Below are 27,882 nucleotides of genomic sequence, written 5' to 3' on the forward strand. Positions count from 1 at the left end.
TTTTTTTTTTTTGGTATACATGTTTTGTTTACCATGTTGCCAAAGGGAAGAACACTTCTGTTTCTTAGTTGTCTTTCTCCTCTCCCTTTAGATTTGTTGCAAATATATTCAAGTGCAGAGTCCCTGACATGCCCCACTAAGTAAGGCTTTTTCCTTTCTGTTCTCATTTACTCTTTTTCTTGCCTTCTCCCCTAAGAAATCTTGGATCCTACAGAGTGTTCCTGCAGCCCCAAGATACTGTGGACCCGGGGCTAAAGCAGTTCTTGGCAAACCCTGGCAGGAAGAAGGAAAAAGGCCAGGACTTGATAGTGACTGTGCTGCAGTTGTTGATAGTATTAAAGGAAACTAATGGGATATTGTCAAAATTTAGCACTGTTTTTAGCTTATAAAATAGGTCAAATGTATATAGAATCTATTGAATCAAATATTTATTATTAATCAACTTATCATTACCTGTGTTTTTGAAGTAGCTTTAAAGGTGGCATTTCCATGAGTATTCACGTAACTATTAGGAGATAAATTTGGAGGGCCTACATATCATTTTGGAGAAGGAAATGGCAACCCACTCCAGTATTCTTGCCTGGAGAATCACATGGACAGGGGAGCCTGGTGGGCTGCTGTCCATGGGGTTGCACAGAGTCAGACATGACTGAAGCAACTTAGCATATATCATTTAATTAACCTAGGATTTCATTTCCCTGTCTCCACAGTGTATGTAAGTAGAAGTTCCTTCGTGATCCTGAGCATGGTTAATCCCTTACCATCCATCATGGTGGGGCATAATGTATATACAATATCTTTACACATAGGCATTTTGTCAAATATTATGTCAATATATTTGGCAGCATCTGGACAATTGATTGAAGGGAGGTCATCTTTCCCCAGACCACCTCCTTTCCCCTGTTAGACTTGTACAGGCCCATCCTAAGTGTAAAATCTTTCACCTGGACTTGCAGGCTCCTGTCACCAACACCCATTCCAGCATATGTGGAAGATAACTTTTAGGAGATACATTCTGGAAGTCTAGAGCGATCGTGTCATTAGTCCAGCACAACATCTCCCCATCTGCCGGAAGTATGTGATGAAAGCTGCTTTATCCTCGTCAGCACGATTAAATCCCTGCCTTTCATCTTAGTAGGGCATAATGTAAATAAATGTCATGTGAGTGTGTGTGTGTTGCCAAATATCTACCTGGGTATTTGGCTGCATCTGGACCACTGATTGAAGGGAGATACTCTCTCCCCAGCCCCATTTCCCTTGTTCTTTTTAGAGCTGCTTTAGGCGTAGGTTAAATGTGAAATCCCTCCCTAGAAATTGGTGGTCACCAACCACCAAATTTCACAGCACTATGGAAGATAACTTTTAGGGAAGCCTGGAAATCATTTCATTGTCCCAGCACCAAATCTCTCCATATGCCTAAAGTGTATGAGTGAAAGTGCTTTCATCTCCATCAATGTGCTTAGGCCCGTTCCTTCCATCTTTGTAGGATATATTGTATATAGATACTTTGTACATTAAAGATTGCCAAATACTATAAAGGAGGTATTTGGCCAAAGCTGGACTCCTGATTGAAGGGAGATGCAGTCTCCCAGTCCCTCTCCCCTCTCCTCTCTCAGAGCTGATGCGGGCCTAGGTTAGGTAGAGAACCACTAACCTGGAGGGGCTCGTGCAGCTCACCCATCTTAAAGCACTCAGTTCATCTTACAATACAAGCCCATCTCCATTTAAAAACTCACAAAGCATCCCAATGCCTATACTCCTCAAAACAATTTCCCTAAGGGAAGCCTGGCACATCAAATCAAAGAACGGCTGCTTCCCTTCCAGACAGAAATGTGGCCCCTGGCAGGGCACCAGCATTAAGGAAACCAGTGTGTTCTGAATAACTGCCATGAGAACATTTCAGTCAAACCTGAAACCGGTTTAAGCATCAACATGCTGTAAATGTAAGATAGCCCTTTAAAAGTTCCAAGAGTTTGAGGATATTTTCCTTTTTTGTGGTCATGATATACTTAGCCCTCTTCTAGGCACTGTGAAGGAGACAGGAAGTGTAAGATTATTATAATTTGACCTGTGCTTCTGGGTTTTGGGGTAGAGTGCCCTTTTGGAAAGTGGATACCATTTTTTAGCTCAAGTATTGATTGCACATGCAAAAACTAGCAGGGAGCTGTGAACACTGGGTTCTGTGCTGTGTTACCTATCCCCAGGAGAACTGTTTCTGGAGTTGGGTTTGAAGTCTTGATTCTGTAGCTTCCTTCTTCTCTTCCATTAATGAAGCATGATAGCTATATTCATTGTAATGAACAGAGAACTAAGAAATATTTTAGCTTTGCATAACAGTAACAGTTTCCCCTTATTTAAAATATCCCTGTCACTCACTGTGCCATCCTCAATACTCAAGGATGGAGACACACGCAAAGGAAAGGTGTGAGAATGCTTGGGAGCATCAGGCATGCCCTCTGGACGAAAATCACATGATCAGGCCCCTGGTAACAAGCTGGAGAGAGAAAAGTACCCAGAACTTCAAGGATGTAGTCACTGTTCTTGCTCCCAACTCTAGGTCAGATCAAATTTTGTTTTGTGGTTCAGGAGTTTAGTAGTGTGGAGGGGCTAGGTGCTGTGGAGAAGGAAGATGGAAATTAATGTTTTTCATTTGCTTAAGGGTAGAAGTAAGCTCTGCTCAGCTTACCTCTTTCTCCTCTGCCCATAACAGCTATGATTAAACATTCAGAAGATGGATGGAGGAGTGGCAAGGTTTGAATTTATAACCTGCCTGTTCTAGGAAGGTTGTACACATATCAGAGGTTATCCCAGTTCTGTGATGCATCGTTGATTTGGAGGAGGGTGAAGGAGACTAGACTTTTCTCTGACATCTTCCATGGTAGTCATTCTGAGCACATTGGCTCTGCTAGTTGGTATGGTGGCAGGGCACCATACTAACAGATTTGGAGACTGACTCCTAATCCCATCACCAACACTTAGCAGGTATATGATCATGGGCAATTCATTCAATTGCCTGACAATTATAGACTATATAGGGGGAAGAGCACTGGATTTGGAGTCAAGACACTTGGACACTTGGCTCCATACTTTCTTAGCTGGGAGACTATGGGCCAAGCCACTCAGTCTCTCAAACCTAAGGTTCTTCAGTTATACTATAATGGGAATAATCTTCACTAACTACCTCACAGAGTTGTGGTGAGAATATAATCAGCTATTGGGATGAAAACACTATACTGGAAAGGGCTATACAAAAGTGGGAGATCATTTTTTTATTATCTATTCACTACTGTTTTCCACTGCCTCTTGAATCTGTTTTCTTTTCTTCGAAGCAACAATTACATCTTTCATGTCTTTTTGAATATGGGGAATTGAAGCATGGGTATGATGTCGGGGACTGGAGTTATTTTACTTTCAACATAGAGGTAGAAGTGGTTGATAGGTGCTGTGGGTGTTAGACATACCAGTGAAGTGGTGGGGGGCGGCATTTTCCTGGGGCACTTTGACAGCACCCTGGGATGTTGTCAGGACCCTTGCAGAGAGCTTAAGGCTGGACGCAGGGGGGAATGAAGAGTAATTAAGAATTGAGGGGAGGGTCTGAGCACTGCTGCTGTCCAGTCAGCTCTGTCACTACTCAGGGGGTGGGTTTGGCTAAGGCTTGAGGTGTGATTGGAGGCCTAGGAAAGAAGACTGTTCATTAGGGCCCCAGCAGCTGTGTAACAGGCTTGAGCCCTGATAACAAAGGGGAGGAAGTATCACTTGTGAGGTCAGCTCTCCCAGGCATCAGCTGCTTTGTTATCACCAGCAACCTTAGCCCTGATCAGTATTATTTTCTGCTAAGAAAGATATTGAAACACAGCCTCAAGGAACTTTCATAAGCACTGGGAGGCAGGGACTGTCTCATGAATCTTTGCATCTTCAGTAGCATCTAGTAAGGTGCCTTGTACATAATAGGTGCTTAATAAATGTTGCTTGAATTGAAATGTCCTCCAGCCCCGCAAGAATCATGCTCCGTTTGCCACCATGGGATACTTTTGGAAAATAATACTGATTTCAACGTCAGCTCTGTCTGGCTTCCCTAACGGCTCAGGCGGTAAAGAAACTGCCTGCAAAGCAGGAGACCAGGGTTTGATCCCTGGGGCGGGAAGATCCCCTGAGAAGGGAATGGCTGCCCATTCCATTATTCTTGCCTGGAGAATTCCATGGACAGAGGAGCCTGGTGGGCTATAGTCCATGGGGTCACAAAGAGTGAGACAACTGAGCAACTCACACTCTCACTTTTTTCACTATGTGTGACTTTGGGCAGGTCTTTGATCTAATCTTCATTTCCTTTTTAAAATGAGTGAGTGGATTAGAAGCTCTCCACGGTCCCTTCCAGCTCCCAGATGCTACAATCCTGTGATTCTGAGTGTTTCCGTCACCTGTGAATGTGGATGCTCTACGCCTCCCCTGTTGCTCCTTCCCTCCCCCAGGCTTTGTTCAGAGGAAGGGGTCTGAACATTCCACAGAGCTATTTGTTCCTCTTCAGCGGATTTTACTGTCTTCAGAATCGTTCTAGAGGAGCAGCTTTTTCAAAAAGGACATTTTAAAATATATTTTCTCCTCAAAATTAGTAGAGAAAGAAAGAAGGAAATGTAAAAAAAAAAAAAAAAAAGAAAGAAGGAAATGTAAAGAAACTGAGCACAGTAAACATGGCATGTTTTTCATAGATTTTTATTTAAAGACGGAGAGAGTCTGAGCACATGTTGACTGGATAATAGAAGCCAATCGCACAGGACACTGTGTGCCTGAGAGAAGCTTGTCCAGGATTAAAACTTTCCCGTGATGATCTAAATGTGGATAAGTAAGAATTGGCCATATGATGAGATGGATAGAAGGTGTATTTTTTAAGGACATTTTGTTTTAGTACCAAATTTTGCCAATGACAATCTTTAGTTAAGAAAGAAATTCTTCGGAACTAAAATTCTCATCCCTGCCGCTTTGCTTTTTAAAAATCCCCATTATATTCATGGAATAATACTTATATTTTAATTAAAACTTTATCTTAATTCTGTTTCATCTATTTAAGGAAAACAAGAGAATTTTTCATTGCATTTAAAAATGTAAAATACTTGCATGCCACCAGTGTGTAATACTTTACCAGTTCAGATGCTTGTAATGTGTGACTTTATGTGTCCCTGTATTATTTTGAAGAGAACAAAGGAAATAATACTTTGTAAGCTGTTTAAACTTACAATGGCAATATTTATTTGGCTAAGCGGTTATTGGAAAATGCACATAATTTCGTTTTTCACTTTGAAACTTTCCAATCAAAGGTAGATATTGATTATATTCATTAGGGAATTGAAGACTAATTTGCCTTTAAATGTGAAATTGAACATTTTGTGGGAAATGTGTGAAAAAGCAAAATGTATGAAGTGTGAAATACTTTTCCCATGATAATTAAAAAGGATCCCAGGTGGCATAAATAGATGCAGTGTTTGACTCTTTGGAATTTGCCAGCCTGATCTAACGCTAAGGTAAATGTACACTATTTTAATTAATCAATATCTTTCTGCTTTTAAAGATAATAATGTATTCATTTGTGTCTGGAATGAAATTTCCAAGTGAAAATGTACAGAACACTAGGAATTAATAAACTTTTCTTTTTAAAAATGAAAGCAAGGACTGATTTAATCTGGATAATTTTAAGACATCTGGCCTTTTTAAAATAAATGGTTGACACTGTGTTCTCATATTAGAAAACTACATTTGCTAGAAGGGACCTTAGAGTGTCCCTATTATGAAGAAGATAAGAAGTAGACAGACAACCAGAAGTAGCCAGAGGAGAAAGGAGACCTTATTATCAAAATGAAAATACACACACACACAACATTCAGCTAAACAGTTCACATTTGTTACAATAAATGGGAACAAGAACACAGGTAACTCAAAGAGGTTAAGTGTTTTACCTTGAGTTTTTTATATTAACTTTGGAATTGCTTTCTTTGTAAAGTATGCTGGAATTCAAAACAGGGAACACTAAAAATAATAAAGTTACATTGTAAAGGCTTGTCCTGGAAAAACAGGAAAACCTATTCTTTCTGCTGCCCTGTTGAACTGTGCTCAAACTCTTTGTCGCTTGGACTGACGACAAAGTCCAAGAAGAAGCACAGAAGGCCTATGTCGAGTTGCTGTATTTGCTGTCTCACACCTTTTCATGGTCAAGGAGGTATAGTATTTATTTGAAGGATTCTCTTTCAGTCTATGAGGCTGTAATGAATAGGCGTTATAGGTGTGCACTTTGGGATCAGAATCTGACTTCTGTTAGTTGTGTGAGTTTCTGCAAATAACCCAGCCTCAGTTTCTTCACTTCTAAAATAGGAATCACAACCTGGCTTCCCATTAGGGCTATCATGAGGATGCACATGTAAAGATTTAGAGCAGTCCCTGGCATATAGAAGGCACTTAGATATTAGAAAAATTCTAACCTAAATAAGTATCCATGGATATTAACAACAACAAAGTTCTTCATTTTATGCTGACAGTGTTAGGAATTTAAGGACTGAATCTTACTAGTTTTTGTGTTTTCATCATCCATCCCCTTTCTGTCAGATAGGCCCTCCCCCATCATTCCATGAATCAAATATGAGTAAGATAGAGCTGACTCAGGAGTTATTCCTGACCCACCCCCTCATTTAGCTTTTTGTGACTCCCCTGACCTTTCACCTTGCTTGCATTTGCCCTGCTTTCTAGGTGCCCTCCTTTGGATTTGGCAGTTTGGCCTCAGGAGTGACTACTTGATTTTGGGTCAGTTGTATGTTATGCTTGATTTTGTTATGGACCGCCTTCTCTTGGTTTGATCACACAACCTTTCTCTGGGGCTGTAGGAAGTGGTGCCCCACACCCTCTCTGCCCTGCTTCCAACTAACTTCTCAGTCCTACCAGTCAGGGAACATAATCAGATGCCCACAGCGTCCTGCAAGTGTCCCACATATCACAGGGCCTTCATAGCAACTAGGTGAATGTGTGCTTTAGTGAGGCGGGCTACACTTTGGGCCCAACCAACCTAAGAAATGAGATGCTGTAGGAAAATCAATGCATGACTCAAAGGGTGTGGTGGTGGAGGTGGAAGCTGGGCAGAGATGGGAGAGTTCTCCAAATTGTAGACCACTGAACTTACCGGTCCTAAGCAACATTTTAGAAAAGTGTATTATCCACTTTAGTGGTTTATAAGCACTTAGAATTGAAGCAGTGATCTCTAAGAGGCAGCATAGGTTCACATAGAAGAAATGGTAGGAAGTCATGAGAATACCGTCCAAAGAACATACAGTGTTTAGATTTCATTGAGACATTTGAGAAAGTCTCACATATCCTTGAAAAATATGGGCTGCACAACAATTCATCGAAGTAATTAAATGGCTGGTTTAAACAGTCTTTTTAATTCATGATCATAAGTAAAGGCTGATGAATGGAAGAATTTCAACCAGAAGGGCTTAGCCACTCTACAGCTATTTCCTTGGTGAGTTTTATTTAGCAATTCATCCACAATTTGGATGTGATACTCATAGACTATAGATTGAATCTTTAGCTCATGGACTCCAGGATAGACAAGGAATACTTTGACAGGTTCAAAACTATCTGGACAGGCCAAAGTCTATGCCTGTATCTAAGCAGATAAAATTGAGTAGAAACAACAGTACAGTTTTCTACTCTTAATCCAAAAACCAACTACAAAAGATAGAATGGAAAAAATGTGACTTAATTACCATCTGTGTGGATAAAAACTTCAGTGTTGACTAAAATCTTAACTGTGAGCAAGAAGTAGAATGTGCCTGCCTAAAAGTTAACTCTAGCTTAAGTGACTAGACATGGAGTCCTGATATTTGGCCAAGAATCTGCTATTTGTCCTGGGCTTTGGGCCTCAGCTTTTAGAATGCCTACTTCACTATTATTTCCATCATCCTTGAACTTTGTCATGATTTGTGTTTATATGTTTTTAAAGGTTATTCTTATATCTAATCAGTCAACAGTGTCACTGATAAGAACAAAGTATGTCATTTAGATTTGCTATTTTATGAATGTTCATTTTTAGATACAAGCAGGTATTCTAGATTTAATTTAGTGAAAAATCTCTTATTTGTTGCAATTCTATCAATTGCAATATTGTTGCAATATTAAATAATATTGCAGATTGGCTAAGCAAAATCTGTGGTAATTCCTTCATTTTGTGTTCAACATCAATTAAAAAGAGATCAACTCAAAAATTACTAAGAACTTTCAAGCAGTTAAGTAGAGAAATAGGTTGACAGGTACTACAAATATGGACTGCATTAGCTAGATACCTTAGGAATAACAGTATATCTTTTTTATTTTTAAATAAATTTTTATAGAATTTATAAAATAAATTTGTTTTTAAAACTTTAATAATACAAGGAAGGATAAGAAGAGATTATATCATAACTCTATTCTTTGTGGAAATCTTTGGTGTACCTAGAATATATAATTTAAAACCAGAATTTAATTCTTACTTAGTTACATTTAGAACATGGCTCTTGTTCATCCACTCACCTCAGCTGAAATATGACTCTCCAGTGACTGTAGGAGAGTCTTACAGCTCACAGAGCTTGGAAATTATTATTCCTATGCTATGGTAAGCTTTACTATTTAAGCACTAATACTTTAAATAATATTAAAACAGTAAGTTAGATTTTGGCATCAGTTTTTAGGTTTATTTGTGTATCCTAGAAATTTGTTTTTTGATAGTGACATCTGTGAGCAGCTTTGGCTTTGGCTGAAAATTTGAATTAGCCCTTTGTCATCTGGCTGAAAGGTGGGTATATTTAGTGCACCTCCAGTGGAGGCACAATAGGATATGAGAATGTGAGGAATGGCAAAATCAATTCCAGCTGATGGCATTAGGGGAAGTTTGAGTGAGAAACAGGCATTTGAAATGGACAGTGAAACATGAGGAAGCTTCTAACAAGCAGACACGGGGGTGCGAAGGAAGGATATTTCAAGCTAAAGGCGTTTGCTTAAATCCTTCCTTTAAAATCATACACCCCAGCTATGGTGTCCATCTTCTCTGATTCCTACCTCCCACTGCTTTAACCAACTCCAAGCTCCCAGGAATGAAATCTTTACCATTTTTTTTTTACAACTTGATGTCTTCAGCTTAAGTTTTCTCTGCTGGCCTATAAAATACATTAAAAAAAAAAAAGGTATATCAAGGAAACTACTTCCTAAAGGAAACTTTTGATAACAAGAAAATTGCTGCTGGCATTAATTTGCAAATGATAATTCAGTGCAACAGGTATTATGAGTTACTCTGGCTGGAAATTTAAAGATAACACTAATTAGGCTTGTAATACATTAAGTAAAGTTACTGTGTCACTTTATCAATCACTTTCACTCTCGCTAAACCCTGAAAACAGGAAGTGTACTCTGTTCCTTTCTCAAATATTTTACATAACAGCCTCAGATTTGTTCTCTTCTGTATGTTAAACTTAATGAAAGTTACTTCAATTACTTGAAGTGGTGTTAAATGCATGGGAGAGGAGTGCCATACCACTTCTATTTCAGAGGCTCGCCTTTCATGGAATGGGCATTGCAGTAGTCAGCTTTGCTAGGTCAGTCTATAGTAACAAACAAACCTAACTCTCAGTTTACTTCTTGCTCGCGTTACGTGTCAACACCTGCTTTTGGCCAAAGCTCTGATTCCATGTGACCTATTCTAAAATCCAGGCAGAAGGACAAGACTCGATCTGGGACATGCCATTCTCCTGGTAGAAGGAAAGAGTAAGCACACGGGTGGAAATAGCACTCTTAAAGCCTCCACCCAAAAATGTCTTATCGTCACATCCACTCATTTTACTAGCCAAAGCAAATTCATGTTTATAAGTTTTGCAATGATGATATGACAACATTTGTGTGAAGAAAGATGGAAAAGAAACCTGAAAATATTTACAGGGACCCACTCCAAATCATATAACAGTGGGTAAAGCAGTCTTTATAGGAGAGCAAATAATTGGGAACAATATTGAAATCTGCCATTTAGTTAGATTATTTAGTCAGATTAACCTTTTAGTTAGATTACCCTTTCTGCTTAATTATGTAAATATAATTTTCAGGTTTTGCCTTTTTTCCCCCTCTTCCACAAGGGTGCTTTTCTAACTGTAAGCTAGTAATGGCAACTCATAAAGCATAGTCCTTTAAAAAGAGAGCTCTGTCTCCATTTCAGGATGAGTTTCACTGGATCTTGCCTGTGGAGCCAAATCCTCTCACAGCTGGTGTTTATGGCTGCATCAGAACCTTGACTGGTCTTGACCATGAACCCTGTGGTCCTGTGTCCCACTCATGTGCAGGAGGGGGAGGGAAGGTTATTTATTTCACGTATTTATTGAATACCTACTACATGTCAGGCATTGTTGCAGATGCTAGGGAGAGAGGGGTAAATGATGTGAACTCCTGGAGCTTACATTAGTATATCAAGCAAGATGTTAGGTAGCAACAGGGTGCTAAGAAGACAAAGTAAAATGGAGAAAGGGTAAGATGATCAGAGAAGACATTTCAGAGATGACATTTGAACAGAACCTTCATGAAAATGAGGGTATGAGCCAGGAGTATTTGGGAGGAATGCATTCTCCAGGATAGTGGAAAGAACTTGAAGTGACTGGAGCGGAGAGAGAGAGGGTGTGTGTGGTAGGAAATAAAATAATCACGTAAGGACTGGTGAAGGTGGTAACTTTGGATTGTATTGGAAATATTTTGGGAAGCCCTAAGTGGTTTGGAGCAGGGGGTGACATGATCTGATTTGTTTTAAAAAGACCCATTCTGGCACTTGTATAGAGAATTAGATTATAGTTAGAGAGAGAAAGCAGTGAGGAAGATCTGGGTTTTGTTTTGCTTTTACAGTTTTATCCAATACTCAAACGTTATTCTTAATACCTCTGACCCCATTTGTGATATTTAATGTATGTGGGTTTAGGAGATTCATATTTGTCAGCCTTGTCGTTATAATATGATAACACTTGTCTGAAGAAAGGAAAAGAATCCATCACCAAATCACTTTATTTTCAAAAGATGAAGACATTTGTTAGGGACAAGTTAAAGAGCTAAAAAAGAGAATATATTTAGTGTATGCCTAACACCCCATATTGGAAGGTCAGGGAGGAAATGTGTCATATTTAAATCTGTCAGATACTGAATTAAAAGCCCTCTCTGCCTAAACAGTAAAGCAGAAGGAGCTGTGTTACTGCAAAGTCCTTAAAATAAACCATACCTGGGTAACTCTGCTTCTTTGCTATTTCAGACACTCCGGTTTGTCACTTTCCCCTGAGATGTAGCATGAACTCTAAAGAGATTTTCTGGTTAGCCACAATACCTATATATTAACTTATAATGAAATATAGAACTATCAAATGAATCCCGATGTTCAGCTCATCCATTAAAAGCACCATCTTCCTGGACTGTATTAGAAAATTGTTTAATGTGCCTTAGATGTGGTCACTGCAAGGAGATCCAGCCAGTCCATCCTAAAGGAGATCAGCCCTGGGTGTTCACTGGAAGGACTGATGTTGAAGCTGAAACTCCAATACTTTGGCCACTTGATTCAAAGAGCTGACTCATTGGAAAAGATCCCGATGCTGGGAAAGACTTGAAGGCAGGAGGAGAAGGGGATGACAGAGGATGAGATGGTTGGATGGCATCGGCATCACCGACTCAATGGACATGAGTTTGAGTAAACTCCGGGAGTTGGTGATGGACAGGGAGGCCTGGAGTGCTGCAGTCCATGGGGTCGCAAAGAGTCGGACACGACTGAGCGACCGAACTGAACTGATACTGGGTGTAGCTGGAATGTATCTCAAGCAGGCACTTCAGTCCTCTATCTGGATGATTTTTTTTTTTTTTTTTTAAGAAGGCGTATCAAAGTGGAGCTTGCTCCCAGGAATGGTTTATTCCTGAAGGGCAGACCGGGAAAATTACCGGCGACTGATTAATGAATGCAAGGTCTTGGCTGTTTCCTCTCCTCAGAGCACAGGAAAAAAGGCAGCCATTTCATAGGCCAGCGTAGAGCTGTCTTCTAAAGTATTCCTGCTCTTTTCCTATTCGCCTCCAGAGTGTCCACCTGCCCCAGCTCCCCGCTAAGCAGCTCTTCTATTTTTTGTCCCACTTATATCAGTTCAGTTCCGCTGCCTGTGTACAGCTTGTAGCTAAAATGCGAGGTTGGGATGGGGCTGAAACTGATCTCTGCAACATCATCCCTGCCTAAGGAACTCACTAGGGTCACAATGCCCTTGAGGTGACATCTCCTTATTTATGTCTCTCTCGTGCCTTGTCCTTTCCTTTTCTATCAGTTTTTCACGAAAAATTTAGAGGACTCAAAGTCATGTCCTCACATTAGCAACCAAGCATACATGTCCTGCCGTGAGTCCCTCTTGACTCAAAGTCAAAGTAAAAAAAGGAAATATATACTAAGGAGCCTTTAACTTCTGTTTATAGCTCCCAAAGGGTCCAAGGTAGATAATTCCACGAGCAGAGGACTTTTCCTCGGACTGCTCTTAAGTCTTTGGATTCGCAGCCTCTTTCAACGTCCACCAAAGAGAAAATACGAAGGTTTCGCCGAGTCGCGCCCTCCTCGCTGGGACTACAACTCCCAGGATGCCTCCTCGACCTGGGAGTGCGCACGCGCGTCTGGGGGCGGAGTGGGAACCAGCGCCGTAGAGTCGGGGGAACGCCGGCGGGTGGATCCGACCACTCCCTGGGAGGCGGACGCAGGAGGACGGGCGGGTACTGGAAACCGAGCGGCAGGCAGTCCTCGCAGGTTTGTGAAGGAGGTCGGTGGCCGCAGAGGACGCCAGTCAGGTAAGCCCAGCCCGGTGCTTTCCAGGAAGTCCGTCTGCGGACGCGGGCTGGGAGTCGCACCGGCCATGGTGGCTGAGGCGGGAGAGGTTGCTGCTTTCTAGCCGCTCGGCTTGAGATCTCCTTCCCTACCAATCCCACTCGGGGAGCGAGGGGACGCTGGGGGCTGCTTCAGAGCTGACGGGCCGGGGTAGCAGCCGTGGGACGTGCCGGGGCGTCGCCCGCGGTGGAGGCGCGCGAACCCCGAGTTACTGATGAATCACTCGGGGGCCCGGCCTCGCGGGGTTCGGGACCGGTCCCTTCCCCTCCGGGCTGGAGCTCGCGCGGGCCGCTGTCGTGAGAACTTGAGGTGCCTGCCCCTTCCCCTTCGCCGGGGTGTAGCTCGGGGGACTAGCGTCTAAAGGTTTTTTTCACCAAGACTCCTTCAAAGATTTCTGCTTGGTGAAAGTTGGAAAGAAAAAAAAAAAGCAGGGCACACCCTTTCCTTTTTGATTGAAATCTGGCTTGTCTTGCGTTCCCCGTTTTGATCTATTTGCTCTTAGAATAAGTTCCTGGCTCCCATGCAGCACAGCTGGATCCGGCTGTGAAGTTTGTATGTTGGTTTGTTTTGAGGACGTGACTGGGTCGTTATATTTTTGCTTACAGAAATTGGGGTGTTACCTCTGCAAGCCTGCATTCAGATTACAAACAAATGAGAACATAGAGGTTTTTTTTGTTTGTTTTGGTTTGGGTTTTTTTTTTATGTTTAGTTAAGAATCGCATTTCCAACTTGCCCTTGGCTTCTCTTAAAACCAAAAGTCATCTGGTGTTGAACATTGCAGTAAAACGTAATCCCAGGAGGTCATACTTGAACAGGAAATAAGCCTGTGGAGATTTAAGCTAGTTATGTGCGGTCTCCCTTGGTTTGTAACATTTTCATGCACCTCGTGTTTCTTTTTTCTGAGAATTCCTTCAGATTAATTTTCGGATTAAATTGATTAATTGGCCTGTCCAAAAATATATTAGGCTTAGAAAAATAATTTTCCTCAACTTCATTTACCTTTGCTAGTCTCTCCTTCCTAGTCCCAGGCACCTTTTAAAATGTTTATTTATTTGGTTGTTCTGGATCTTCATTGCCTCAGGCAGGCTTCTCTAGTTGTGGCAACACGGGGGTGGGGGTATTCTTCCTTGGGTGCCAGGACTTCTCATTTCCATGACACAGGTTAAAAAAGGCCAAGCGACTTTAGTAGTTGGAGCACACAGACTCAGTATTTGTGGCTCTCAGGCTTAGTTGCACACCGCCTGTGGAATCTTACCCTATCAGGGATCAAACCCATGTCCCCTACCTTGGGAGACACTCTCATTCACTGTATCACCAGGAAAGTCCTTTGGCACTTTTTTTTTTTTTTTAACCCTCTCATTTCTTTAAGAGCCAGAGTTATTTTATTAGAATACTTAGAATCACTTAACACATTTCTAAGGAAGGAAGAAAAAGGGAAGATGTCAGATGCAGTATATTTTGGCTTGTTTAGCTTGCTTGCTTTCAAAGCTCTCAGGATTTCTAGTTTGCTCATCTTTAAACTGAGGTTGTTCGGCCTGATGACCCCAAGATTATCAGCCCTAAATACCTGACTTTAAAAATTCATTTTATTCATTCAGGAAACATTGGCCACACCTGTCATTCCACGCCCTTGTACTAGGCAACAAAATATTTTTGAAGGAACAAAAATGGTTCTTTAGGATGTCACTAACCTAATGCTCAATTTGTGTGTGTGTTGTTATGACTGATTCCAAAGTTTTGTGGTATATCTTCCAGGTCAAATTACTCTGCAATAAATAACTTTACCTAAAGTTAAGTACTTATAGGTCAAATCCAGCTACAGTGCTCAGGTTCCTCTAATCAGATTTTTCAACTTTCAGCTGCTGGTTTATTTAAATGAAACACAGATTCATCACAACCGAAAGGACTTGAATGGGGTAGAGTGGTGCTTCTCACCATAAATTACCCAGTGTCTGGTAGATTTGAAGTGGGGCCTTTGTATCTTCTGGTCAAATAGGGATTACTGTAGCTGCATTGGGAGATGACACTTTGAATATGAAGGGCTGAGAGATGTTTCAGGGTGTTTATAATGACAGTTTAAAGACCAGTGCTGGTAGCTGTGATATGAGATGCATAGCAATGGCGTTTTCCAGTTCTCTTTCATTATTAAAAAAATAATAATCCTTCTCACTAACAAAAATAATTGCCTTCACAAGTTTTCTCCCTTTCTTTTTTCTCTTTTGCTCCTTCCCTTCTCCTTTCTCTTTGTCGTTTTCTGTTTTTTTTCATCTCTTCCTCTTTCACCCTCACATGTTTTCACTCGCATTAAGTCAGTAATTCACTGATTCAACATGTGTTTTGCCCCCGCCTGTACAAGACTCTGCGTAGGCTCCTGGTGAATACAGACATGGAAGACATTTTTTTTTTTTTTTTTTGGTCTGAGAGTCTGCTGCCTCTGAGATTAGGCATGTGTACTTGTTTATAGTTCAGAGCACTGTAAGCTTGTCTGTAGGGAATAAAAACATGCTGTAGGAGTTCAGAGGGAGAGATCTTCAACAGTCATGGGAGCAGGTACCAAATGAGGTCATCTTTTTCCCACTAAGTGATCATCTGCATTCCCCTAGGCTATACTCTCTATACTGTTTGAGTGTATTTATGATATATCTACATAGAATAGAGTGCAACTTCATAAGTTTATTTATTTGGAACCTGGAGTGAGGTGGCTTTATGCAAATCAGATCTGAGCAGTGTCCTATGGAGGCTAAGAGGTGGTGAAGGTGAAAACAGACCTGGATAGAGGCACGGAGGAGGACTCAGTGATAACAGTAGAAAAGGTCTCTGAGTTTTAGGTGTCTGTGTGATGTACACTGCTGTTGTTATTTAGGATATGTTATCTTTTAAAGATCAAATTACCTGGCAAATTATTCTTCATGCTTTTCAGTTGCCCTTAAATTTAAACATACATGACTCTTTGAAGTAGTTGAGAGCCTTATTCTTTGGGTTGTAATGGTCACCAAAGTACTATCTTCCGTCCTTGCTGACGTCCAGTTTAGCTGCCTTTTCCTTTCTCAGTTTTATTTCAGACCCTCTAAAATGACAACTATAAAATCATATTAGAAAACAAAAATTTACTGAACTTCTCACAGTCCATTAGGTATGTATTGAAATTTGTGAATAGTCAAAAGTTGATTTGACGTTAATGAAACCTGAACATGAACACATATACTTTTGATCTGTATACCTATAGGCATCTGTAATCCATTAGGTGGTTTACAATAACAAAGGAATAGAGAGTTGAATAGCAAGTAATTGAACATGTGTGTGGTATTCTAAAATTTCATTTGAAACAAAATCATTAACTGCTATCATGAAGCTGAGCACTACATTGTATTTTTTTTCCTCCACTGAGGTATAATTCACATTCGGTTGTAAGGCACACATCTTCAATGTCCAGTTCAAGGAGTTCTGTCCACTTTATACACTGTAACTTCTACTAACGAGATGAAACATATTCTTACCACCATAGAAAGTACCCACATGCCCCTTTACACCGTTCCCTTTACACAGCCTCCAAAGGCCACCACTTTCCTACTCCCTGCTTCTGACATCATAGCTTTGTTTTGCCTAGCCTTGGACTTGACATAAATGGAGTCACACAGTAGGATCTTTTTTTTTTTTTTGCTTTTTTTTGCATCCACTTCTTTTCTGTAATGTAATGTTTCTGAGATTTGTCAGTGTTGTGTGTATCAGTGGTATGTTGTATCAGTGGTTTTCTCTTTTACTGATGGATAGTATTCCGTTGTATGAATATACCCCAATTTGTGTATCTCATTTCCTCTTGATGGATATTTGGGCTATTTCTAGATTTGAGTTGTTAGGAATAAAGTTGTTTTTTTATGAGTCCTGTGTGGATAAGTGTTTTATTTCTCTTTATAAGTACCTACGAGTGGATTTACTGAGTCATAGGGTAAGATGTATGTTTAATTTTTTTTTAAAAGTTGCCAAGCAGGTCTCCAAAGTGGTTTTATTTGAGTTCTAGTTGCCAAATTTTAATTTTAAATGTTGCCAAATTTTAGTGCCATCAGCCGTTTTTGTTTTAGTCGTAGTAAAGGATTTAAAATGGTACCTCATTATGGTTTTAATTTGCTTTTTTTTTATGATTAAGGATGTTGCGTGCTTTGCATGCTTGCATGCTCAGTGGGTCTGATTCTTTGCCACCCCCTGGACTTCGCCCACCAGGCTCCTCCATCCATGGGATTTCCCAGGCAAGAATACTGGAGTGGGTTGCCGTTTCCTCCTCCAGGGGATCTTCCTGACCCAGAGATCGAACCCGGGTTTCTCGCATTGCAGGCAGACGCTTTACCCTCTGAGCCACCAGGGAAGCCCCAAGGCTGCTTAGTATTGTATTAATATAGAAAGCATTCAGTGGGATCAAGGAATAGTCCTGAGGCCTGCCATCTTTTCAGGGTGAGGAAAGCCAATTTAGTCTTTATAAAGTTAGAGGATCTTCATGTACACATAATTGGTTTTGATACTCTTACCAGCAAGTTCCCCTGTTTAAGTTACATGGTTGGTCTGTTAATTTCTATACTCCCTTCTGTGGAAGCAAGCAGGAAGACACCTGCCTTTGTTCAGCGCATGCACACACACACATACACATAAGGCTTTCCTGTTGACTCAGATGGTAAAGAATCTGCCTGCAATGCAGGAGACCCAGGTTCAATCCCTCGATCAGGAAGATCCCCTGGAGAAAGGAATGGCAACCCACTCCATTATTCTTGCCTGGAAATTCCCATGGATAGAGGAGCCTAGTGGGCTACAGTCCACGGGGTCGCTAAGAGTCAGACACAACTGAGTGACTGACACATATATATACACATACACACATATATATAAAACTCATGCATTTTAGTTTTCATCTTTCTGCTACACTACTTCAGTCCAATCCTTTTTGACACACAGTTCCTGAATTTGTCTTGAAACAATTTCTAAGTTTGGTTCTTTTTTCTTGGTTATCAGATTATCAGATTTTATTGACTGATAACACAGTACAGTAACATTTTTAAAAGAATATCACTGTAACCATATTACTCTAATATAACTATTTTGTTTTTTCTCATTTCCTTCCAGGCTTTGTTCATCCACATACATATTTTTGTATGGTTGAAATCATAGTGTACATGTCCTTTTATGTGGTAACCAGTGGACACCGTGTTCTGTATGTGGGTCACCCTTGTTAGTAAAGACAAATAAAGCTGGAGATGGAGATGAGACCACTAGGGGACTTAGCAGTGGGAAATCTTGAAACTAAAGTTTGATTGAAATTGAAGTAGAAGACAATTGAAATTTTCAAATATAGGGTTACCCTTCCATGGAAATGCAGGACAACTTTGGTTTCCTTATTCTCTTTCTTTTTAATGTATAACAGCTTTATTGAAATATAATTCACGTATACAGTTCACCTGATGCAAAGAGCCAACTTACTGGAAAAGAACCTGAAAATAGGAAAGATTGAAGGCAGACGGAGAAGGGGATGACAGAGAATGAGATGGTTGGATGGCATCACTAATTCAATGGACATGAATTTGGGCAAACTCCGGGAGATAGTGAAGGACAGGGAAGCCTGGTGTGCTGCAGTCCATGAGGTCGAAAAGAGTTGGACACAACCGAACAACCACAGCATACAGTTCACTCATTTAAAGTGTAAAAGACAGTGGATTTCAGTATATTCATAGAGTTGAGTAACCATCACCACAATTCATTTTAGAACATTCTCATCACATCAAAAAAGTAACCCCTTGCCCATTAGTAGTCACTACCCACTTCCTCCCAACCCCCCCAGCCATAGGTAACTGTTGTACTTTCTGCCTGTTCTTGACATTTCATATAAATGGTATTATACAATACATCGTCTTTTGTGATGGACCTCTTTTGCCCTTATTGTCTTTTTTTTCTTCTTTTTGCTTGTTTTCTCTTTTTTATTTCACCCTTTTAATAATTCACTTTGAGAATTATACCACAAGCTAGGTTCCTCCACAGACATGCTCCCTTTTTGACCTGTAGAGAGGGACACTCCCTCCGGTATGTGTGGTCAAACACTTACACCTACTCTCTGAGGGAGGAACACAAACACACCAAGACAAACTTAAAATCTTAAGTTAATTGATACATGGAGATTACTCTTTAACAGTTTCATATCTGGGCACATCTAAGCACTAATATCACTGCAAACACGCACATGTGAACATACTCCTGAAGCGCAAGTGAGAAAATGGGTGAAAATATGGTAAGCTGGGAGGAAATGAGGCAAGAGTGAATGAGAACTAATGGCAAGTTGAGTTTATTTCAGGTATATTCTCTTGGTGTTAAAACACTTCCTAAAACTTTCAATCTGTTAAATCAGCAATTTTCTGATGTTTGTATTATTTAATATGTACCAATATATAGACTTGTAGGTAAGATTGTGGTAGTTAGCTTAGATTTGATATAACACCAGGATTTATTTTTGTTCATGGTGGGTGATTATTAAGCCAAGTTAGTATTCTTAAAGAACTGTTCTTTCCCACCTGCCCCCCACCCCCCTGCCTTTGTCATAATGGCCTCTGAGCTACTTTGCTTGGCTTGAAGGTGGGATTGGAGGGGTGGTTGGGATGGGGAAGTGGGGAGGTAGGGAAGAAAGATTATTATGATTAGGAAAAATCAGTAAAGGATTATTTAAAAGTCAACCCCCTCCATTTTTTTGTCTCAAAGAACTACAGTATCTTAGAGAAGATCATAGAGCCATACACAGAAATGCACCTTGGCAGATTTACACATTTTTATCTCTGCCAAGCCCTCTGCAGCTATACCTGCTTTTGCTTTGCCACTTTTGAGCCCCTGTTAGTCCTCCTTGTCAAAGAGTCTCACTTCCTATTCTCCTCTAAGACATCATTTGCTCTCCACCAGAGTACAGTTCTCGTCACTGCATTCAGCTTCTTAGTTAGCCTTCCCATCTGCCATTTCCTCTTGTCTGTCTTTTCCCACTGCCAAACAGGAGTCCTGGCTTATAACTCCTTTTGAGTCAGATACTAGGGGAGCCTCTTCAAAGAAATGTTTGAACCAGTCCCTGAAAGAACGGATTTCAACATGAGCAGAAGGTGAAAGGACATTTCAGGTGTAATGCGCAGTGTTATCTGAGGGCTGGAGGCTGGAGCAGGGAACCATGTTTACTTCGTTGCTGTAATACAGAGTATGTGAGGATTACGCCTTCCCCTTTAAGTTTTTTCCTCTCCTTTCCCTGGCTCCCTTCTCATCCTCCTCCCATCCCTTTTTAACATGTACTTTGATCTTCTAGCTTCAAATATAGCTCCTCCTTGCTATCTGGCTAGGAGATCCTTCCCTGATCACCCAGTGATCTCTGAACTTCCGTAGCACTAATTGCTGGTACCATTCTTTTGTCAGTTATTTATATATTGCCTTGATTTAAAAAACAAAACACACACACACAAAAGCCTGATGTGCGTGTTTCATTTTCCCAAAATAGAGTTTATTAATCAGGGTTCTTAGGTCACAGAACACTACCCGCTTAAGCTAGCTTACTCGAAGGTATGGCAGAAGGGCTGGGAGTTGTAGTGGGTGTTACCCAGTTAAGGCACCTGAGCTCCTTGCACCCGACTACAGCTGGAACCCAGAGCAGGCACTTGGAAAGCCCCTGTCCTTCCTCCCTCTGAACAGTTTTCATGGGCTCTCTTCAGCTTCTTTCTGTGCCTCCACTCCATTCCAGAACAGTGATTTGGATTTTTAAAAATATTTTCTGTCTTTGTAACTGAGTTTCTTGGTGCCCTCTTAAAGCTTACACCTGTGGCAAATGTCCCAGCCCTGCCCCATCCTCTCCTGACTTTCTCTGTTTTCCTTTGGCTTCTGCTTCCCCCTCAGCTTCAGCTTAATTTGTGACTTTGGCTTGCTATGAGGCTGCCTCCAGACTAGACTGGATGATATATGATCTCTCAACTTGGGTTTTGTTTCTCAGCTTTTCAGTTTCCTGAAGATGGATTTGGTCTGTCTTTCTTAGCCTGGGGGTACTCGCTGTACTGAACATCTGTGAGGAAAGAGGCGTTGTTACGGCTGCTTCGTAAGGCCTGGGTTAAGGGTGGTCTCAGACAAGGGGGTTTAGGGTTGGTCGTCCCCAGCCATGCTTACTTTGGTACCAGAGGTCATTGTGTTTTTGTATCTACACTGCATCTGGCAGATTGACAGCTAAAAAGTAGGTGTATCTCTTTAGTATCAGTTTATTGCTATGACTTCTGGCCTGGAAAATCCCATGGATGGAGGAACCTGGTAGGCTACAGTCCATGGGGCTGCAAAGAGTCAGACACGACTGAGCAACTTCACTTTCCACTTTCTGACCATTAGAATTAACTTTGGGGCATAACAGGCAAATCAGAGCAATATTTTTAATATTAAGAATAAATTACCAAAGTTTGTTTTATCATCTCTTGAAAGATTTCTCATTTTAGAGCAGATTAACTATTTTTAAAACATTTTTGAAGTGTATTTCCTAGTTCAGAAGGAATAGAGGAGTAGAATATTGATAATAATTAAATAAAAAGCACTAATAACTTTTTACTGACTGTGCCCCCAGTCCTGTTAGGACTGGTAAAATCAGGTACTCCCATCATTGATCTCAAATCTTACTGAGTCCCGTTCCCTTCTAATTTTGTTATACACTTAGTTTCTGCTATGCTGCAAGCTCTGTACTGAGCTGATAATATAAAAAAAAGTGCCTGCCCTTAAAAGACTCTTGGCTTATGAAGAGAATAGATATTAAGCAACTGATTATGAGATGAATGTTGATAGAAGTGTAGGCAGAGTGGTGACTTACCATCTCTCTTGTACTGCTTTCTTTGTACATTTGTCATCTCTCACTTTTTTATAATCTTTGTTTAGTCTTCATTGCTCTCACCCAGAATTTTCAATTAATTACTTGGATTGTATGGATCTCAGTATGATATCTCATTTACTTAGCATGAACTAATGAAGGTATTCCTTTAAAATGAACTTTGAAGATAATGACTTTATTAGCCAAAATTTATCGAACATTTGCTCTGTGTCAGGAACTGTTTTGATTTCTATGTATTCATTTGATGAATTAATATATCAGCTGCCTGAGATAGGTACTATTATTATTCTCATTTTACAGATGAGAAAACAGAGACAAAAGGTCGCTCACTAGCTTGCCTAAGTTTGCAAAGTGTAAGAAGACTAAAGACTGTAAGAAGACTAAGATCTTTTTAAAAATCTATTTTAAATGTCATTTTTAGTAAAATGCATTAGAAAGCTCTTCCTGTTCTTAAATTCTTTTAAGATGATTTGGAGGATATAGAATTCAGAGTTCATTGTGTTCAGCTGAACATGCATACACTTGTGCATCAGATATTATTCTGTGCTACTGATATGCCTTCTGAGGATGTTGGCACTTTTGGGGTAGTTATATTAAATTGTCCCACACTTTTGTGTTTTTTTATGATTTTTCCTTCTCTTTGCCTCCAGCTGTGGCTTCTTGTTGCCAATTACTGCCATTTCAGCAACTTGCTTCTGTTATTTATGTGGTGTGTAGTAACATAAAAGTAAAAACATGGTAGAAAGTATTTTATAGAGGCAGCATGATAGAGTGTAAAAAACATGGATTTTAGGGTCACGTTCAAATCTCATATCCATTGTTGAGAAGGAAGTTATGTATCCTCGGGCAGGCTTTTTATCCTGAGCCTCAGTTTCATCATCTATGAAATGGGGATAGCAATATTTTAAATATTTTGCTATGAGGAGATGTATTTGCTAAAGTAGCTGACACATAACAGGTATGCAAATAAAAATCATTCCTTTATTTTTTTCTTCATTATGTTGGAGTATGACATATGGCCTCTTTGTTAATCTGAGAACTCAGATTAATGAAAGAAATTTGTTTCTAGGATGTAAGAAAGATATAGACAGTCTTATTCTCACACTTAAAAATTTTAGTTTATAGTTGGCATCATAAGTGTCCATTTGAATATTATCCTAAACTCCTGTTTTGGGTCTTATACTAAGCTCTTAGTAACCTCCTCCCCTTGTCTGCATTAGATTAAGTTGCCTTTACTTCTTTCTGTGTGGCTTTCTTGATTTCCTTTGTTTGCTGTTAAAGGAAAAATGTTCCTTAGCCCTTTCTAAAAGAACGTATACCAAGGCAGACATTATGACCTTGGGGATAGTAAACCAAGCTTCTTGACCAATAGCAATGATTTCTAAGATTTCCTTTCTTTCATCACTTCTGCTTTTTTCCAACCATCACCAGTCTTAAATATTAGTTTTTCTTTCCACCCCACCGCTTCCATTTCTCCTTTTTCCGAAACTATCCCCACTAGCTGAACAGTTCTATTTCATTAGTTTTATATGGTTTGGTTTTTATTGTGTGTATATGTATTTCTCAAAGACTATATTTTGATAATTTTTATTATTTACTGGAAGATCTACTATCATAATATGATGACAATTTTCAGCTTTTGCACCAGAGGTTTTGTGCCTCCTGTCTTGAAATTCCAATAAAAACCTGTGGTACCCTTTCCTTACGGGACTGTTAGATGCTTCACCACATGCAAGTACTCCAGCTCAAGTCACCCCAAAGTTTTTTAAACAGTTTTGCTGAAGCATAATTTATGTATCATAAAATTTATCCGCTTTAAGTGTACAATTCAGTAACAGCAAATAACTTTCTCTTTCAAAAATTATTGAGTGCTGTCTTTAGTCTAAAGGAGGATAGTCGTCATGGCCTTCTCCCTTTTTGTTCCTGAGATCACTTGTGGTGGGCTGTGTGATCTTGCTTCTGGTTGCCAAGTGGTTACTTACACGTCTCCATCTGTGGTCATTGCTTCAGTTATTCACTTGGGATACCATAGTATCTCATTAACAGTGACATTCTCTATACTTGGGACACAAATTCGAAGTGTTGGGAGAGTGCTGTTTTCTTGAAGAATGGCTCCTTTTTGGCATTAAGAGAGGGAACTCATTCTTTCCTGTTAGGTATTCTTCACCTGATAAGAATTACACCCTAATTCCTACCCCTTGAGACATCAAGACATGTTATGTAAATTGTAGGCATGTGCCTCTCCAAACATAACTACTTCTCCATGTTAGTCTGAAAATTAATGGCTATGGCAAAGCTTGGTGTGTCCCTGGTCGCCTGAAATTGATTAGGGTAAAATGACTGGTATCCCTAGAAGTCACACATGTGCTATTTCTCCAACGTTATGTATGAAATACTTCACCATGTAGAAGTAAGGCACAGTCTAAGGGGAGCATGCATTCATAGCAGGCAGGGCGCCAGACACCTGAATTAATGAAAGTGCTGGGGCTAAATGGTGTGGTGCATCTTGAGCATCGTTAAAGTGTTAACCTTCAGAGTGAAAAAGAGGCCAAGTAGGCTGGGAGGAGCTAGGAAAGGCTTTGAGGAAGATGGACTTGAGCTAATCTTTGAAGGGTATGCAAATTTGGATAGGAAGGAGAAGTGAAATTTGGCACTGGGGCAGGGAGGATTGTTGAGAAGTGCAGTCCATTTGGGGCAACAAATGAGGCACAGATGTAAAGGTGAACTTTAGGATATTTGTGTGACCTTGAGCCAGCTTGATTAGAGCTGAAAATTCCTAATAATCCTTAGTTAAAAAGTAGGAAGGTGGAGTTTTAGCAAAATCATCCAAGAAACGTCAAAATACAAACCGTTAACAAATAAAAATGAATTCTAAGCAAACAAATGTAATGTAGAAGCAGTTTCAGGAAGCGTAGTTGGGTGACTGGAGCAGGAAAGCAGAAGCTTAGTCAGGCAAGGAATTCATTTGTCCCTAGGAAAGAGGGCTTGGTAAAGCATTGTTTTCACTTCCTCTCTTTATGAGACTCCAGAAATTTTCCTAGGTACTGGAACCATTCCTGGGAAGAGGCAGAGTCCAGAAACAGAAGTCTTTAAAGGCCTGCACAGAACTTTGGAAAAGCTAAAGTGATTTTTCTTGATGTTTCCTTAGAGAAACACACCCCAAAACCGGCCCCTTCCCAGTTTGAGTTTTAATTATATAGGGCCGTTGGTCCCAAGCTTCTGGAGCTTTGGAGAATTGATAATTATATATCTCTTTAAATGATTTTTACTATTGGTCTCATAAATTGTTAGGGTTTCCCCTTAATGTTCTGAAATTCTTTTAATAGTAAAAAGCAGCGACCAACAAAGGTCCGTCTAGTCAAGGCTATGGTTTTTCCAGTGGTCATGTATGGACGTGAGAGTTGGACTGTGAAGAAAACTGAACACCAAAGAATTGATGCTTTTGAACTGTGGTGTTGGAGAAGACTCTTGAGAGTCCCTTGGACTGCAAGGAGATCCAACCAGGCCATCCTAAAGGAGATTGGAAGGACTGATGCTGAAGCTGAAACTCCAGTACTTTGGCCACCTCATGCGAAGAGTTGACTCATTGGCAAAGACCCTGATGCTGGGGGGGATTGGGGGCAGGAGGAGAAGGGGATGACAGAGGATGAGATGGTTAGATGGCATCACTGACTCGATGGACATGAGTTTGAGTAAACTCCAGGAGTTGGTGATGGACAGGGAGACCTGGCGTGCTGCGATTCATGGGGTCGCAAAGAGTCGGACACGACTGAGCGACTGAACTGAACTGAGTGAAACTTTTTGTTATGGCATGCATAAACTCAGAGGCAATATTTGTCGCTGTTTTTCATGCACAACTGCAAAATATAATGAATGATTTTTTTGTTATTTAAATTTAAAATTAAATGTGCGTGATAGAGAACTCAAAAGGGACTGCTGGAGATCTAGTGCACACTCTCCCTATTTCTTTATTTCTCTAATTTGTCTCTGGTTCTTATGAGCCCTTCCAGAGTTGGTCCCAAGGCCCTTATTTTTAAAACTTGAGTGATCCTAGACTTTTAGAAAGACCATAGGGATCATTTGTTTACCATTAGTATTTTTTGTGGTAATAGAGAAAAGTGCCACATTTGAGGAATGGACATGGATGAATTAATGGCGTTGAATGACTCCTCTGAAATTTCTTAGACAATCACCTTCTGAAACTAAAGCATTTATGAAGCTTGTTTCCCAGACGCCTCTTTCCTAGATTCTAAATCTGTTTTCCCAGTCTATTTTCCTTGTTCTAAAGTCTTTTCCCTAATATCTTCTAGTACTGTTCTATTTTTGAGTGTCTTGGTTTTAAAATTTACTTGAAATAGAGACAGAAGTTACTTGTAAATTTACTTTAAAAAGAAAAAATGAAATAACAAGGCAGAAGTGCATGTGCAGCTTTGTACTTCAGCATTTTTAATATGTTAATAAAATTTGTATTTAATTCTGATTAAAATTCTTTTGCATTCATTCTTATAATTTATGATGTATTGGGAATTCACGTTTTCATAGAAACATTTCTAATTTTATTATGGGAAAATAGGAAATGATCTGTAGAAATTTGCTTTATTTGGCAACTTTCCAAGAAAGCATTTATTAATGTGGTCATTCTACTTTAACTTCTTCTCTAGTGCATAACAACATAAGCCCATGTTTGACTTCTTTATTTACTTTTTCATTGTTTAATCTGTTCTTGTTTTCCAAGTCACTTTCCTAAAGTGTTTCACTTTATGGTTTTTGAGCTTACCTAGCATGATTCAGTGCTCATATTTTCCCTTTCTACTTATACGTTGTTCATCTTGACAGCGATATGGGCAAGTTACTATTTTTTCCCCCAAGTTTGGGTTAATGTTTCTTTAAGATCTCAGACATTGGAGCTAGAAGAGACCTGAGGACATTGGAGTCGGGAATGAAGTGAATAGGCTTCATCCTTTGCCACTTCTCATCTGTTGGTAGTGGCTGCCTAAAGATTGAGGCAGAGTTTACGCTGACTGGGAGAAGGCCGTTTGATTTGCTTTGTCTGGTCCTGGAGTCGTCTTTTGTCAGAACTAAGACATATCTTGGTTATTCCTCATCTAGCCTGCAAAACCGAGAAGGGAAGTAACTTGCTCAAAGTCACAGAGCCCTTAAGTCCATGGTTCTACTGACCCCCAGTGTTTGGACCTAAATGGTAGGCTTTTTTCGCCCCAAGAATTTTGGATTTCTTTCTGTATTTTTTGGTTTGTGTTTGCTTTTTCTCCTTGAGGGATAACTGAATTCTATTAAGTATTGGGTTGGCCAGAAAGTTCGCTTATTTTTTTCCATACCATGGCTCTAGTTGTGCTCAGTTGTCTTTAACTTCATTCAAGACAGTTTCGTTAGATTGTATTGTGACCGCTGTTATATCAGTGTGGCATTTAAAAAAACAAAATAGGTCAGTTTTTATGTAGCCATTTTAATATTGAAGATGGAAGGAAAAAAGCAGCATTTTCAGCATATTATGCTATATTATTTCAAGAAAGGTAAAAACACAATTGAAATGCAAAAAAAGATTCGTGCAGCGTATGGAGAAAGTACTGTGATTGAACATGTCAAAAATGGTTTGCGAAGTTTCATGGTGGAAATTTCTCACTGAACAGTGCTCCAGTCAGGTAGACCATTGACGTTGATAGTGATCAAATAGAACAGTCAGCGTTATACCATGTGGGAGATAGCCAACATACTCAAATCATCCAAATCAAGCATTGAGAATCATTTGCACCAGCTTGGTTATGTTTATCGGTGGTTATGCTAATGGTTTTCACATAAGTTAAGTGAAAAACCTTGATTGTATTTCTGCATGTGATTCTCTAAAACATAATGAGAATGTTCTGTTTTTAAAACAAATTGTGATGGCGATGAAAACTGGATACTGTACAATAATATGGAACAGACAGATCGTGGGGAAGTGCAGTGAACCATCACCAACCACACCAACGGCTGGTCTTCATCTAAAGAAGTTGATACTGTGTACATGGTGGAATTGGAAGGGAGTCCTCTATTATGAGCTCCTTCTGAAAAACCAAACAATTCATTCCAACAGGTACTGCTCCCAGTTAGACCGACTGAAAGCAGCACTCTATGGGAAGTGTCCAGAATT

At 40.1% G+C, this 27,882-nt stretch overlaps 1 protein-coding gene across 1 annotated transcript in view; it reads left to right on the forward strand.

The window, feature by feature from the left end:
- The first annotated feature begins 12,685 nt into the window (after positions 1 to 12,685).
- TMOD3 (tropomodulin 3) overlaps positions 12,686 to 27,882 on the forward strand; it is an 86,831-nt gene continuing 71,634 nt past the window's right edge. The window contains exon 1 of the mRNA XM_043919169.1: positions 12,686 to 12,840. The gene's annotated coding sequence lies outside the window, so the exon portion shown is untranslated. The remainder of the gene's footprint in view (positions 12,841 to 27,882) is intronic.

The sequence above is a fragment of the Cervus elaphus genome, chromosome 12, assembly GCF_910594005.1.
Source record: "Cervus elaphus chromosome 12, mCerEla1.1, whole genome shotgun sequence".
NCBI classification, from domain to species: Eukaryota; Metazoa; Chordata; class Mammalia; order Artiodactyla; family Cervidae; genus Cervus; species Cervus elaphus.